The sequence below is a fragment of the Helianthus annuus genome, chromosome 4 (assembly GCF_002127325.2).
Source record: "Helianthus annuus cultivar XRQ/B chromosome 4, HanXRQr2.0-SUNRISE, whole genome shotgun sequence".
NCBI lineage: Eukaryota > Viridiplantae > Streptophyta > Magnoliopsida > Asterales > Asteraceae > Helianthus > Helianthus annuus.
The window spans coordinates 169255431-169272066 of NC_035436.2; the positions used below are offsets into that span (position 1 = coordinate 169255431).

The 16636-nt window shown below is 35.2% G+C and overlaps 1 long non-coding RNA gene and 1 pseudogene across 2 annotated transcripts; both read right to left on the bottom strand.

Moving 5' to 3' along the window:
• Window positions 1-3696: 3696 nt before the first annotated feature.
• Window positions 3697-7387, bottom strand: LOC118491134 (annotated as a pseudogene).
• A 90-nt stretch (window positions 7388-7477) lies between these two features.
• On the bottom strand, window positions 7478-13545 carry LOC118491135. Of its 2 annotated transcripts, none has more exons than XR_004890527.1 (4): window positions 13173-13545; window positions 12436-12514; window positions 9468-10528; window positions 7478-8700 (listed from the first exon to the last, which is right to left on the bottom strand). It is a non-coding gene; the product is annotated as an uncharacterized LOC118491135 (long non-coding RNA). The 2 variants fall into 2 exon arrangements; XR_004890526.1 differs by having other exon boundaries at window positions 9468-10539.
• Between the last annotated feature and the right edge of the window lie 3091 nt (window positions 13546-16636).

The window sequence follows — 16636 nt, forward strand, 5'->3', positions numbered from 1 at the left end:
TCGGGTCAAAAGACCTTGTAGAACTCAAGTTTTGGCCGAAAAGGGCATATTCGGTATTTACCGAACCGTAGCCATAACCGCAGGTTATGAGCAAGGTGAAATTTATTAAAAATCTTTAAAATTCCCAAAATATTATTTTAATACAGTGGGTAAAAGTTTTGGTGACGAAATCTTGGTTTAGATAGGTGTTATGCTAATTGCGCCGTTAATTACTAAAGTTTACTTTAAATGCGCCATTTAGCATAACTCTCATTCTAGACCTCGGATTGACGTGAAACTTTAAGGACATGCTTATAATTTAATAAGCAAGGTTCTGGTCCATTCACGTGTCCGAAATACTCGTTTTATTTTCAAAATAGCGTTACGGTCAACTTTTAGGCGATTAACGGAAATGCGTAAAAGACTCGGATAACTCATGAACCGATCACAGAGGTTTATACCATCATGTAACCTGGCCCTAAGAGAGTCCTAAGGTATGTCTATACTTCACTAAAACGGGTCAGAACTGAAGTCAATGCAAAAGTCAAACTTTTGCGACATTCGGCTCCGAACCGGTTCAATATAGCAAATGATCGATTCAAACGAGCGCAAACAAGTTTATATACTTAATATCATATTTTATGAGTGTCAAAACAGGGTTCTTAGTATGTACATTACAGATTATGCATAAATCGCTAAAATAGCTTTCTGTTGACTTTTTAACCGCACGTTTGACTCGATATTTGACATAGTTAGAGTGGTGATCAGGGGGAACCCTTTTAGAGGTTTATTACCCACATAATTACCTACTCAAAACTACTTTTGATCCGTCATAAGACTGAACCATTTGTAAGTTATTGTAATGACAACCGTTAGTTACGACGGTTGTGTTTATAAGCTATAACTATGGAAATGCAAGACCATATTGATTGTGAACGACTTAAAGAAGTTGTTTCTTGCTTATAGAGCAGAGATGGATGCTTGGGAGCTCCTTAGAATGATCAGAGAAGTTGATTTGTGTTGTGTGAATGTTATGAGCCAAATGTGGCTATTTATAGTGAAATTTGGGCTCTAGGATCATTACAATTCATGCTACACTGAGTATGGATGATGGGCAGGTGCCCCTAAGTGATATGGGTCGAGTAGGGGGCGCCCATGCTTCATTGATTGGGTGTTGGTCGTTCAAAAGCTCCAAAAGGCAAGTAGTTACAACTTTCTGCATCTGGGCGTTTTACGCGGCCCGCATGGGAGTTCCATGCTTGTTTAATGCGGGTCGCCTGGTATTCAAATATCAGGCGCGTATAATAGGAGGCTCGCGGCCCGCCTCAACTTATGCTTAAACTTCACGCGGGTCGCGAGAGGTTGAAATTTCAGAAATCTTAAATCTTTTGAAATGATTACAAAATCCTGGTAATTAATAACGAAATCTTTCGTAATTATTAACCTGCCCTTTCGGGTTTGAAGGGGTAACTTTGCGGTTTGGCCCTCGGTTATTTACCGATAGGGGCCTCGTGTTATTTACCCGCATTATTAAGTCCCCGGTTAGTTTATTAATTATTTGGAAAGCCTTAACTTTCACTGTTGACGCTTTTAACCCTTCTCCTACGAATTCGATCGTATCTTTCTCGTTTCATAACGAAACTCCGCGAAATTTATATATTATATTTTAGTGAGTGTATAATACCGTTACAAAGCCTTGGGACGTTAAAGGGTCACTCAGAGGTATAATTAAACATGTTGACACAGTTAACCCCTGTAGCTTGTAACCTCTCACTTTCTTTCGTGTTTCGCTTTCGTACGATCTATGATACATTCGTTTGGAGGTTCAAGCATTTATTTAGGGTTACTATACAGTATATTTACCCTTGTTGACATTTATAACCCTCGAATTTACATATTTTCAAGGTTTGTCAAAATTAGTCCTTTATTAAATACAAATGCCACGTGTAATCAAATGACACATGTTAACACATCATTGGACACAAAAATTCGAGGTGTTACACTTACGTAACAGTGGGGTTGCTAGCACTGATCCGGATTATGCCAGCACCTTGGAACGCTTGCATGAATCTCTACCTGACTTTGATCTTGACGGTTTCTCTAACAAGGACACCGCCCCCAAAAAGCCACAAAAAACTTTGGCGAATGCCCTTTGTCGTCGAATCGCACAAAGTTTGGGAGAAGATTTCCATTTGTCCCCCCGCCAAAAAGCCGTCATTGAATGCCTACAGAGGCTTCACGCTCAGGATTTCTTAACTGTTATTCCTATTGAAGGTTTGGGTCAACGTATGTCAGCGGTGGAGTACCGATCAATCCTTAAGTACCGTTTGATGATCCCCATGTTCCTGAATGATGAAACTTGCCCAGTCTGCCGTAAAGCATGCCTGGATAAATACGGGGAGCATGCGTTACATTGTAGAGAGTTGCCGGGGTTTAAGTATCGCCATGACTTTGTTCGAGACACGTTAATGGATATTCTCAGACGCGCATGGATCTCAACAAAGAAAGAGGAACCGGTTAATTTTCTTACAGATCCGTCGGAGGGGAGATCCACCCTACGCCCGGCTGACATGCTAGTTTTTGGTTGGGAGGGTGGGAAACATGCTTGTGTCGATCTCACAGGTGTATCCCCCCTAGCCGGGTTCCGGGAAAATGGGTTTGTGGCGGGGCAAGCAATACTGAAAGCAGAGTCAAAGAAGGTGGAAAAGCATGCGAAAGCTTATGAGGATAATCAGCATGCTTTTGTCCCCCTGGCGTTTGACACGTTCGGCTCCTTGGCGCCGGAGGCAGTTCGGTTCTTGTCTAGAGTTCAGCGTGGTCCACAGCAACTTTTTGACCCCTCAGGGGCGAGGCTTTGTTTTTAGTAGATTAGGGTTTTCTATTCAGAAAGGGATGGCGGCACAGTTTGTTGCTCGTCTACCTGCTATCCTTATGTAATTTGCCCAAATTATTGGAATGAAATATATATCAAACTTAGATTAAAAAAAACTAATCATTCCAGTTATAATTTTTTTATGTAAAATGGTGTTCCCCGTCTCCATCTATAACTAGTTTAATACCCGTCCGGTGGACGGGTTACGCTAACAACGTAACAAACAAAGATAATGTATATTGATGGTGTTTCGGTTTGCTTCTCCTTTTCTTATTTTCCATCTCCTATTTGAAAAAGTTACAATCATCTAACTTTTACTTTTCTTCTTTTCGAACCACTAAAACTCATTCTCAAAACACATTCCGGACTGCCAAGTCGCACATCCTGTCTCCAACATTCACATTCCGGATTGCCAAGGTCGCAACAGTTGGAATGCTCCCGCTGCAGAGCCTCCAAACGAAGTAGTTAACCTTCGGGATTGCCATTTTACTCCATAAAACATTAAATTACTTGCAGCCCCGTCAAAGCTATCTTACAGGCACATATCGTTGTCGACATTTATGTTTTGCACACTTAACCGAATACTCCACCTTGCTGTTACCTGTTTTCCACAGCCACATATCGTTGTCGACATTTATGTCTTGCTTAAAAACCTAGAAAAGACTTTGGGCCCCAAATTTCCCAGGTCCAATTTTAAGAGAAAATAGACTTATAATATATATTATACTTGCTTTGATCATATATTGAAATAATAATGTGATTGTAGTCTCCTGGTAAAAATTGTGCCCAAATTAAATTAACCCCAAGAACATGAAATCATCAATAGCCAATGCTAAAAGGTTAATTTATTACAACTAATCGTTTAAAAAATATTGGGCAAATTCACATATATTGCGTATATGGTAGGAGACACTAATTCATAGCATAATCTTAGTCCAATGTATGCATCTTATATATTTTTATACTCATTAAAATGAAGAGACCAGTACAATGACTAAGGTCTTTATGCTCACATTCAAAGAACCAAAGTCCAAGATATATCCTGTTGACCATTGTTGCTTTTCCTATATACTGATTTATAAAATTTGTGAAGAGAACATCCATGCGCATGTTGACTACTGTTAATCCTGGTGACTTCCGTTGACTGTTGTAACCCAATCACCAGGAAGTTGTGCTGCAGTTTGTTCACCACCTAATGGAGCAAACTGACCCAGATGCTTGTACCTTCATCATTCATTTTATTCAAAAAAAAACACTATTACTTACACTTCAATAAAATTATATTTATCAATAGACACTATAATGTGTATAAAAACCTGAATGGTTTGAAATGGTGCCGACCAGAATCTCTGAATCTAATCGGACGTTCGGGATTCTCTTCACACTCTTTAATCCTGTTGAAGCATTTGGCTAAATATTCACCTTGTTGAGCTGCCACCTAAGACAACAATAACAACGTTAGATTTAATAACATATTATGTTTTTATTGATCAAGGTAGTTGTTATTTGGATTTACTTGTGCAGTTGGAGGAAAACTTTTCATTTTGGTATCCACTTCAGAAAGTGCTTTTTTAAACTTCTCAATATCCAGTTGAGTTGCCTTTTTTACAGCATCGTCTTGATTTCTCTGTAGTAACTCGACGAAATTCTTCAACTTTTTACTCTTTAAATGAAGCTCCACTTGAGGATACCGCTCGATGATGTCGTTGATTACTTCAGCAAAGTGTCATACGTTCAGCTTTCCGCTCTTGTTCTTCTCCGCCTTGCTAAATATGGCTGAGATATCTTCCTGCAAACCCATTTTGCATTATAACATTTATTCAACTTATATTTTTATTTTTAACTTTGTGTTTATAATAAGTTAACAACATACCATTACTTTACGCTGATTTATCGTAGCACAATCACCAAGAGCATACACATTCGGCACTCCTTCCACCCTAAGCCATTCATCGGTTGCCATAACCCGTCTGTTTCCCTGTAATCCAAGAAACAAATTATTTACGGTTGAAGGTCGATAAGAACACTAGAAAGAAAGCATGTATGAATAATGAAATTAACCTGGCCAATTTGCTTCATGAAATCCATTACAACAAGGCGGGTTCCAATTCCAGTTGACCACACAACCATTCCATATGGTAAATCTTTCATTTCACCAGTTGATCTTTCTTTAAGAGATATTGATTCGTCAGACACTTTGAGCACCATTGACCCGGTTTTCACATTAATACCATCTCTCTTGAACTTTTCTTCAGCAAAATCAGTTATTCTTTTGTCAAACCTACAGACCAACAAAAAAGCGAGTATAATGCTTAATCAAACCATCATGTATAATGCTTTCATATTTGAAAACTTAAGGTCCTTACATGCTTAATATGTGATCACCGGCCTCTAGCAGTGGTTATCGTCATATATTCCTCAAGATCAGGGTACAGTTTAACCAAATCTTCATGAAGAAAGTCGTGAAGCACGACTGCAAACTCCACCCCTATTGGCCCACCTCCGACCACCACAAAATGCAAAATTCTTTTTTTTCGTCTTCACTTACACTCGGAAGACTTACCCTTTCAAAGCAGTCGATGATACTCCTACGGATTCTAAGAGCATCTTCTACTTCCTACAAAGAATATCCTTTCAAGTATGCGTATAAAACTATAAATACGAATAAACCTTTTTGTAAATGGACATAATAACTATTATTATTATTATTATTATTATTATTATTATTATTATTATTATTATTATGTCGATTAAGTGTAACCAACTTTGAAATCAATATTCACCATTGGATCTTGCTGAGATGTCTGCCATATCTGAAACCTGGTGTCCGAAAGAAGTCCATTTATTCCTTCAAGCAAGAATTCTGCATTGCTATATATGAAAAGATCAAAAAGATTGTCACAAATATCACAAACTTATGAATAATATACCAGGTTCAGAAGGGTTGGGCTGGTTGGCCCCATAGTAGCTCTCATGGTTTGGTGCCATTGAAACGATCCATATAAAACAGAAAACCATCCCTGTAAAAAAATAGATATTCGTACATTGCATATAAAAAAGTTTACTTCCTGGTGGATTTGTATTCTCAGTGGTTCCAGACAGATCCTCTTCATCAGTGATCACCCTCTTGTCCTTATCACAATCACTTTTTCTCTGATTCTCCTGATCATTTACCAGCTCATTCAGCCTCATTGCCTTATCACGGCTACTGGTTCTCTTTGTGAAACCATTATCAATCACAACTTATAACACCATTGCAAGTAAGCGATCTGGAGAAACTCCGACAATTTTTTTACACAATTTCACCATACAATCCAACGACGATTTTTCCTGTAGTGTAAAAATTATGAAAATAAATGTGTAAGATTGTTAGATGCATAACATAAAAGATATCTATATGTTGATTATCAATATCTAAATCAAGGAATAATCTGTGTGTGTAATTTCAAATCAATTGCTAACCTCAAATTCTTTCAGAGATACATACAATCCTTTTGCAAGCTTCTTCCTCCGAGTTGCAAAATCCATTGGATACTTGATCACATCATGAAAATAAGAACTTCAACAAAATGAATCAAATGACAATAAGAATGCAGAGCAACTCAAAGCTAACTCCTCATGGTCAACTTACTGTGAACCTGTGATCATTACCCAACCTAGTGAAATCTGAAAGACCAAAACCAATAAGCTTCATATCAGAATCTTTACTTTTGGACATGAAGAGGTTCTGTGATAAGAAATTCAACAGAGGGCCAGTAAATATTAAGAAAAACATGACTAGTAATTATATCTTGAAACTTAATTGATTTGAAAAAATAAAAAAAATAAAAAGAAATTTCTAAAAAAAGGCATGCATTATAACCTCAGGCTTTAGGTCATGGTGCCCTACGCCTTGAAGATGGCAAAAGGTAAGCTTTGTATCTGAACAATTATCAACTTCACATCTGCTTTTTTATGTCTTCCCCTCTGTCTGCATTTGAAACAAAGTTTGACTGAAGTCAACTAAATCAAGTCATCACTCAACAAATGACACAAAGCACAAACTAACTAACCAACAATAGTCACCAATTCACCTCGTTAGGGCGTTGCAAATTCCTAAACCCTAAAATCCTCAAACTGAATAATAATCACAGCACATTAGTATACAATGACAAATATAAAAATTAGCCTGAGAGAGAGGATGAGCAACCGAAAACTCAAGATCGCCAACGATGGAGAGGGCATCGAACAAATCGCCAAATGAGTTGAGGCCAATTGTCGATTGAATAGAGGTCCCTTGAACAACAGCAGCAAAGCATGATCGAGAGAGAGGAAAGTCAGTAACTGAATTTGGAAGACAGGGTGAGTTTTATGGGTGAAAAAAAACTGACGGAACCCTAGAATCAAGGGGAAGTTATCAGGGACGTGGGGAAGAGGAGGAGGAACCGTAAAAATGCATAGAACTGCCATCATAGCAGTTAAAAATGTAAGTTTAAAGGGCTGAGATTTAATCTCACCCAAATCTAATGGTCATAATTGATTTGAAAGTTGGTTACACTTAATGGGATCCATATATATATATATATATATATATATATATATATATATATATATATATATATATATATACTAGTCTAAGTACCCGTGTGTTACACGGGTGGCTAAACAGGAAAATTAAGCCCTTTAAAATTGTGAAGTAAAAATTATAATTTTATATACGTTGAAATATTAACGAAAATGTTAGAGAGTACATGAAATAATTGAAATACATGAATAGGACAAAAAAATCACAACTTATTGAAGATCTCTTTATAAACAACTTTATATATACCAAAAGCATCGAAATTGACAACGGCTTCATCAACATAGACCATCGGCGTCAAACAAACGAAGGAAATCCACATGGAAGAAAGATTCGGCAACCGAGTAGTGTCTTACTGGCTAGAGGGAGTGCATCAGCGATTCTTCTTTTCGTCATTTGCTGAGCGGTGGTGGCTATGTTCTCTCTCTACGTGTGTACCAGATATATATTTATTAAGATGAAAGTTGAGCTGTAAAATTAAAAGCTACATGGCACAATTTAAAAGCAACTATAATAGCTACTGTACTCTTATGAGGAAGACTAAAGTGTATAATTTAAATATATTTATAATTTCATGAATAAAGGCTATTAAGGAGCATCAACCATACTATCTTTCGGTTTGTAAAGAAATGAAAATGTACTTCCACTTGATGTTCATCCAAAATGAAATCCGTAAAGGTTTGTAAGAGGTCAAAAATAGCTTTCATTATTACTTCACATTGTTGATCCAAAGTTAAATTACCATTACCATTACCAACAGGTTTTAAGAAGCAAATGTCAAGAGGCATTAGATCCCATCACCAAGCTTCCACAATTACTTCATCATACACTTTCGCTTCCCTACCTCAAATGAAAGTACAATATAACATATGACCTATAAAGCAAATAAAATTAGGCAACTATAACTCTAAAAGACTAAATTATTAGGCAACTAAATCTCTAAAGACTAAATTATATGTGACTCGCAATTAAATATGATTTATTTCATTTCAAATATTTTTAACTTGCTACCTAACCCGCTCATCTTGCCACCTCTATTAAATTGAAATCATGAAGATATTTTAATTAACAAATGAATCTTCCATATATTCACAAAATTATGAATAATATAAGCAAAATAAATCTTTCTAACAGTAAAAAAACATCCAAAACAAAATAAGCATTCAATTTGATAGTTAATGATTATATAGCAAAAAACTATTGTATGCAACTTTTAAAGAACAAAAAAATCAAACTCATTTTGTACTTCCAACATTAGTTGTGCAGGTCCATTTAGTAAAAGCCAACGCTGCATTCAAAAACAAAGTTTTGTAATATGAAGCATCTTAAAAAAAACCAGAGTTTTTTGACCGGTTTTTTTCAGCAACTAAACGTCAAAAACGGGTAGTTTTTTTCGGCATCCGGTTCGGCAAAAGACTGCAGTTTTTTTGAGCAAAAAACCTCAAAATCAGCCTGTTTATTTTGCAAAAAAGGTCAAAAAATTCATTTTTTCGGCATCTGGTTTAGGCAAAAAAAAACAACTTTTTTCCAGCAACTAAAAGTCGAAAACGTGTAGTTTTTTTCGGCATCCGGTTCAGCAAAAAACTTCAGGTTATTTTAACCAAAAAACCCAAAATAAGACTGTTTATTCAGCAAAAAAGGTCGAAAAAGTCCCATTTTTTCGCATCCGGTTAGGTAAAAAACTACAGGTTTTCAAACAAAAAAAAGGCAACAAACATCATGTTGGTTCAAAAAAAAAAGTCGAAAACGGGTAGGTTTTTTTTCGTCTTCTGGTTCGGAAAAAAACTGCAGATTTTTTTAGCAAAAAACCCCAAAATCAGCCTGTTTATTCAGCAAAAAACGTAGAAATTTTTTTCGACATCCGATTTAGGCAAAAAACAGCTTTTTTTCAGCAATGAAATGTCAAAAACGTATAGTTTTTCGGCATCCGATTCGGCCAAAAACTGCAGGTTATTCTAACGCTTTTGGCTACCTAGCTTTAATCGTAGGAGTCCCAAACACCCTCTAAAGCCAACCTCTTGCAACCACTTTAATCTAAGTAAATTTAATGTTTACCTCGAAGTCTATAGGTAAGTTCCTTGTGAAGTGCTTTAAGGATATCTTCAATGTAACTTTGTGCATAAGTTTGTCGAATAAGCATTCGCCGTTCCGCGTTTCTATGAGAAAAAAAACTCAACTATCAAACCATCATTTGTTCCCCATCCTTCAATAGAACCAAAGTTTAAAATTCATCAAAAAACAATGGCATTTGATTCATGCCCAACAAAAAAACCTACATCTATTTATAATATCCATATCCTTTATACAGTCTTTCAAGCATAAGTTACAATCAAAATAGAGGCATTATCACAAGCACATAGACAACAACAAAATGGCATCTGATTCATACCCAACAAAATGGTGTTAGTCTAGTTCGGTTTTTGGTTTATTCGTTTCTAACCGAATAACGAACACCCCTGCTTGCAACTGGATCTTTGTATATGGATAGATGATAACCGAACCGGATAACTGAATAACCAATTCAGTTACAGTTATGAACCGAACAACAAAATTAAATTTCAGTTCGTTTTTTTGGTTCTAGTCCAGTTTGGTTTTTCGGTTTATTCCTTTCTAACCGAATAATGAACACCCCTACTTGCAGCTACTTCATCTTTTCGACCGATAACCGAAATTCAGACTCCTAAAAACATAACGACATAATGGCAGCTGCATAGGCTCATACATGTAAACATTTAAAGAAAAAAAATTCTACCATGGCTGAATACTAAAAGGTTACCATGTCATAGAAAATACATGAACATAGGAACCTAAAATGCCTTGCCAATAGACTCAAAAATCTTAGTTTCTTCTTTACTAAAACATAGCATCATGGTTCGAAAATCATCAAAGTCATATAAATGCAGTCACCTGAGGAACACTGATACACTTCGGTTAAAGAAAAAACACGAAATTAACCTTATATTCAAGAAAGCCATATCCCTAAATTACATATTAATACCCAACTGTCTTCTTGCAAGAGTAACATATGAAAAAAGAGAACTTATCTGAAACGGCCGCATACAAACGGATTCACATGTCACAACAAAGTGAATGGCGTAAACACCTCAACAGTTGTCCTGCAAACTAACTAAAAAATATCACCTTTTTTAGAATTACAACTAATCATTATAGCATGAAAACATAGAAATTTAGTGATATCTAGTGGTGGGAAGCTTGTTAAGGCATATTAAATTCCCCGACAACTACATCTTCTTCATTCAAATCATCTAAAACTAACAACAAATCAGAAACCAACCGCTCATCTTGCCACCTCTATTAAATTGAAATCATGAAGATATTTTAGTTAACAAATGAATCTTCCATATACTTACAAAATTATGAATAATATAAGCAAAATAAATCTTTCTAACAGTAAAAAAAACATCCAAAACAAAATAAGCATTCAATTTGATAGTTAATGATTATATAGCAAAAAACTATTGCATGCAACTTTTAAAGAGCAAAAAAATCAAACTCTTTTTGTACTTCCAACATTAGTTGTGCAGGTCCATTTAGTAAAAGCCAGCGCTGTATTCAAAAACAAAGTTTTGTAATATGAAGCATCTTAAAAAAAACCAGAGTTTTTTGACCGGTTTTTTTCAGCAACTAAACGTCAAAAACGGGTAGTTTTTTTCGGCATCCGGTTCGGCAAAAGACTGCAGTTTTTTTGAGCAAAAAACCTCAAAATCAGCCTGTTTATTTTGCAAAAAACGTCAAAAAATTCATTTTTTCGGCATCAGGTTTAGGCAAAAAAACAACTTTTTTCCAGCAACTAAAAGTCGAAAACGTGTAGTTTTTTTCGGCATCCGGTTAAGCAAAAAACTTCAGGTTATTTTAACCAAAAAACCCAAAATAAGCCTGTTTATTCAGCAAAAAAGGTCGAAAAAGTCCCGTTTTTTCGCATCCGGCTAGGTAAAAAACTACAGTTTTCAAACAAAAAAAAGGCAACAAACATCATGTTGGTTCAACAAAAAAAGTCGAAAAATTGCATGTTTTTTCGACATCTGGTTCAGCAAAATACTACTTTTCAACCAAAAAATTGCACTTTTTTTCCAGCGAAAACAGCAAATGCAGCCAATTATAGGAAAAACCTGAAACGTTTATATTATAGATCCGGTTTTTTAACCGTGAAAAAATGATTTCTCAGACCGGTTTTTTTTCAGCAAATAAACATCGAAAATCGTTAGTTTTTTTAAGCATCCGGTTCGGCCAAAAAGTGCAGGTTTTTTAAGCAAAACCCCAAAATCAGCCTGTTTATTCAGCAAAAAAATCAAAAAAGTTCAGTTTTTTTCAGCATCCGGTTCGGAAAAAAACTGCAGGTTATTTAAATAAAAAACCGACCTGTTTATTCAGCAAAAACCGACGAAAAAGTGCAGTTATTTTTTGCATCCGGTTAGCCAAAAAACTGCAGGTTTTTAAGCAAAAAAAACCCCAACAAACAGCATGTTTATTTAGCAAAAAAACATCGATAAATAGCATGTTTTTTAGGCATCCGGTTCGGCAAAAAACTACATTTTTCAGCCAAAAAATTGCACTTTTTTTTCAAGCGAACACAGCAAACGCAACCGATTATAGGAAAACCGGGTAACCGGAAAAATGGAAACATTTATATTATAAAACCGGTTTTTAAAACGGAAAAAAAATGATTTATCTGACCTGTTTTTTCAGCGTCGAAAACGGGTAGGTTTTTTTTCGTCATCTGGTTCGGAAAAAAACTGCAGTTTTTTTAGACAAAAACCCCAAAATCAGCCTGTTTATTCAGCAAAAAACGCCGAAATTTTTTTCGACATCCGGTTTAGGCAAAAAACAACTTTTTTTTAGCAATGAAATGTCAAAAACGTAAAGTTTTTCGGCATCCGATTCGGCCAAAAACTGCAGGTTATTCTAACGCTTTTGACTACCTAGCTTTAATCCTAGGAGTCCCAAACACCCTCTAAAGCCAACCTCTTGCAACCACTTTAATCTAAGTAAATTTAATGTTTACCTCGAAGTCTATAGGTAAGTTCCTTGTGAAGTGCTTTAAGGATATCTTCAATGTAACTTTGTGCATAAGTTCCGCGTTTCTATGAGAAAAAAACTCAATTATCAAACCTTCATTTGTTCCCCATCCTTCAATAGAACCAAAGTTTAAAATTCATCAAAAAACAATGGCATTTGATTCATGCCCAACAAAAAAAACCTACATCTATTTATAATATCCATATCCTTTATACAGTCTTACAAGCATAAGTTACAAATCAAAATAGAGGCATTATCACAAGCACATAGACAACAACAAAATGGCATCTGATTCATACCCAACAAAATGGTGTCAGTCTAGTTCGGTTTTTGGTTTATTCGTTTCTAACCGAATAACGAACACCCCTGCTTGCAACTGGATCTTTGTATATGGATAGATGATAACCGAACCGGATAACTGAATAACCAATTCAGTTACAGTTATGAACCGAACAACAAAATTAAATTTCAGTTCATTTTTTTGGTTCTAGTCCAGTTTGGTTTTTCGGTTTATTCCTTTCTAACCGAATAATGAACACCCCTACTTGCAGCTACTTCATCTTTTCGGCCGATAACCGAAATTCAGACCCCTAAAAACATAACGACAGCTGCATAGGCTCATACATGTAAACATTTAAAGAAAAAAAATTCTACCATGGCTGAATACTAAAAGGTTACCATGTCATAGAAAATACATGAACATAGGAACCTAAAATGCCTTACCAATAGACTCAAAAATCTTAGTTTCTTCTTTACTGAAACATAGCATCATGGTTCGAAAATCATCAAAGTCATATAAATGCAGTCACCTGAGGAACACTGATACACTTCGGTTAAAGAAAAAACACGAAATTAACCTTATATTCAAGAGAGCCATATCCCTAAATTACATATTAATACCCAACTGTCTTCTTGCAAGAGTAACATCTGAAAAAAGAGAACTTATCTGAAATGGCCGCATACAAACGGATTCACATGTCACAACAAAGTGAATGGCGTAAACACCTCAACAGTTGTCCTGCAAACTAACTAAAAAATATCACCTTTTTTAGGATTACAACTAATCATTATAGCATGAAAACAGAGACAGTTAGTGATATCTAGTGGTGGGAAGCTTGTTAAGGCATATTAAATTCCCCGACAACTACATCTTCTTCATTCATATCATCTAAAACTAACAACAAATCAGAAACCAACCTCCATATATAAAAGAAAAAAAAAATCATGTTTTGAATCTGTATTTCAGCTTTAACCTGTGATACAGACTTTGACCACTTGCATAGATGAACTGCTGACACATAAAAATAACAAAAATCACTTGTGCAATAAAAGTTGCTTCGTTGGCAAAAACAGTTGTACCTAAAAGAATAAGAACAACTAATTTGATTTCAACATCAATATTCATCTTACAATTCAAGCCAAATTTGAGATTCCAACTAAAAACATGAAAACCCAAATCATCAACACGATATAATGTGACCTAAAATTCAAGCAATCTAGTTACAATTATCGACTTTACCTGATCATCAACTACAACAGAGGTTACGTATCTCGAGTAATCATCCCACCATTGGCATCCCCATCATAACCTAACATACAATTTTCATCAGAAACTTTAGTAACAACTTTTATCTTAGATACAATAGAAAGTTGTTAATTAAAAAATCCCTAATAAATATTTGTTAAAACAAACCTTCAGTAATCAAGTAAATACACCATTAGGGTTTCGACACTAATAACTTGAAACAGAGCACAAATCGGAAATACATACCCACCTTGGTTGAGGGACCATGATTCATAGAAGATAGAAAAAGAGTAATCAATAGAAGATCCAATCGGTTGGCTTACATTTTTCTTCGCATCGCCATTCGGATTTGAGTTTCAGAAATCGCCATTAGGGTTTAAGTTTGAGAAATCAACAGAAGATCCATTGGCTTAGAGCATTCTCATCCAATCCATCAAATTATACATACATTCCACTAAAAAACAACTCCTATATCAATATATTTCCACTAAAAACAAATACTTTTTCTCTCTCATTTTCAATTAAATAATATTATCATCACATTTTTCTCTTTCCTTCACTCACAACCACTTTCAATATATATTAAAAAAATTATACTGGGTGAACAGTGTCCCCCCCCAAATATACAGATGAACAGTAACATTTTCTCTCTCATCCACTCACAACCACTTTTTATACCCTTTATAATATAAAAACTCACCCTCACAAGTTTTGATGGATTGGATGAGAATGCTCTTATTTTTTTTCTTCGCATTTAGGTTTCGAATTTGAGATAGATGAATTTGAGAAAGATGAAACGTATACAGCGAACAATTAGGGTTTGGATTGATTGGAGAGAGAGGAACAATTAGGGTTTGGATTGACTAAAATCAAAGGAGCGTGTGAAAGAAGAATGAAGGAATTGTGAGGTGGTAAGGAGAATTGTTTGAGAACAGAGAGAATAGATATAAATGGCGCTTAAAAAATGAATTCTCTGACTAAAGAGATATGTCACATAATAGTCAAATGGTCAACCATTATTTTGCTTTAGTATAAGAGATAAATAATTTTTTTTTTTTTTGCATGTTGGTTATAACTTTTTGCATTGCGATCAACTCTCAGAGTTTAGTAAGTTTATAAATATTTAAATGAATAATGTTGTCATCTAAAATTAAACCCTTTAACTAATTTTTAATGTGTAACATCTAACATCTTGACTATATATGTACGTTTTTGTCCACCGTTCACTCTCTCTCTATATATGTAGTGGAGTTTTATGATTTATAGTTATGCAAATGCTTACAAATAAATGAAATAACCAAATCGAACTGTCACTATAGCCAAACTTATATTTTGTGATTTTCGATAAATAATATTATATATCATAAAATTTACGTATTGTCTCAACCTTATCCTTCATCATTAAATTGGTATGTTAGTCGCATTTTTTAAACCTTGATTTATTGAATTAAACTTGAATTGACGAACACTAAACACCATAGTTGACCAATATAACTAACTAGAATTGATTCCCTATGTTAGGAAGTCAGTTCTTTTTAATGTGATTTAAACGTATTGTGTTTTTTGTAATAGCTTATCGATCAGACGTGAATTAACTGAAAACGTGCACAAAAACATATTATATTTGATATGACTCATTTAAAAAAAAACTACATCAAAACGTAAACCAACTTGAATTTATACCGACACATACATAAAAATAAGGACGTAAAACTCGACGGAGTCGTCGAAACGTAAAGCAACTTGAGTTTCTAACGACACGTACATAAACGTCAAAACGCAGGCCAACTAAGAACATCAATAAAAAAAGCACCAAAACGTATTATATTTGACATGACTCATAAACGTAAAGTAACTCGAATTCATACCATATAATAATAGTATTATATTTGACATGACTCATTTTTTTTAAACTACATCGAAATGTAAACCAACTTGAACTACTTTTGCTGACACATACATAAACATAAGCACGTAAAACTCGAGAAGGAGTTAAATGACATTTTACAAAGTTTATATAAAGTGTCAATGGTGAAAGTTGAGAGGGGTAAGGTCAAAAAAGAGTGGTCAAGTTATATAAGGTTAAAAAGAAAAAAAAATTAAAAAAAAAACAAGAGAAAAAAAGGGTGATATTAAATACACCCCACCCTATCTACTTCTTACACCCCTTAGGCCACCTATATTGGGCCGTGACATCACGCCATTTTGATATATGGCACCCCATAGCGTCGCCCAACACCACTACGGCGGGCGCTATGGGGTGTTTTTTTTTTTCAACTCCTGTGATATTGATAGCAGCGTGAGGGTGTTTTGATCTCAAAATTTTGACCGTTCAACGGTCACTACATTAAATAAAAAAAAATTCTAAATTTCTATATATACCATTCATCTTTAAACATTCACCTCAATCAAACTTTCATTCATCTCAAAATTATACTCTCACTTTCTTTTAAAAAATAATGGGCTCTCCATCCGAAGATTCGTTTACCGATATTTATCGAAGGTTTTTTTTCACCCGAAGAAACCGCGGAGGAGGAAGAAGCAGTTACGAGTGCATGTGGTCTCGCGATACAAGCCATGCAACACGTTAGTCGGCTCCCCCACGCCGCATATTGAGGCGCACTTTTATCTTGTAAGACTGTGAAGCCGCAAACGAGCGTTT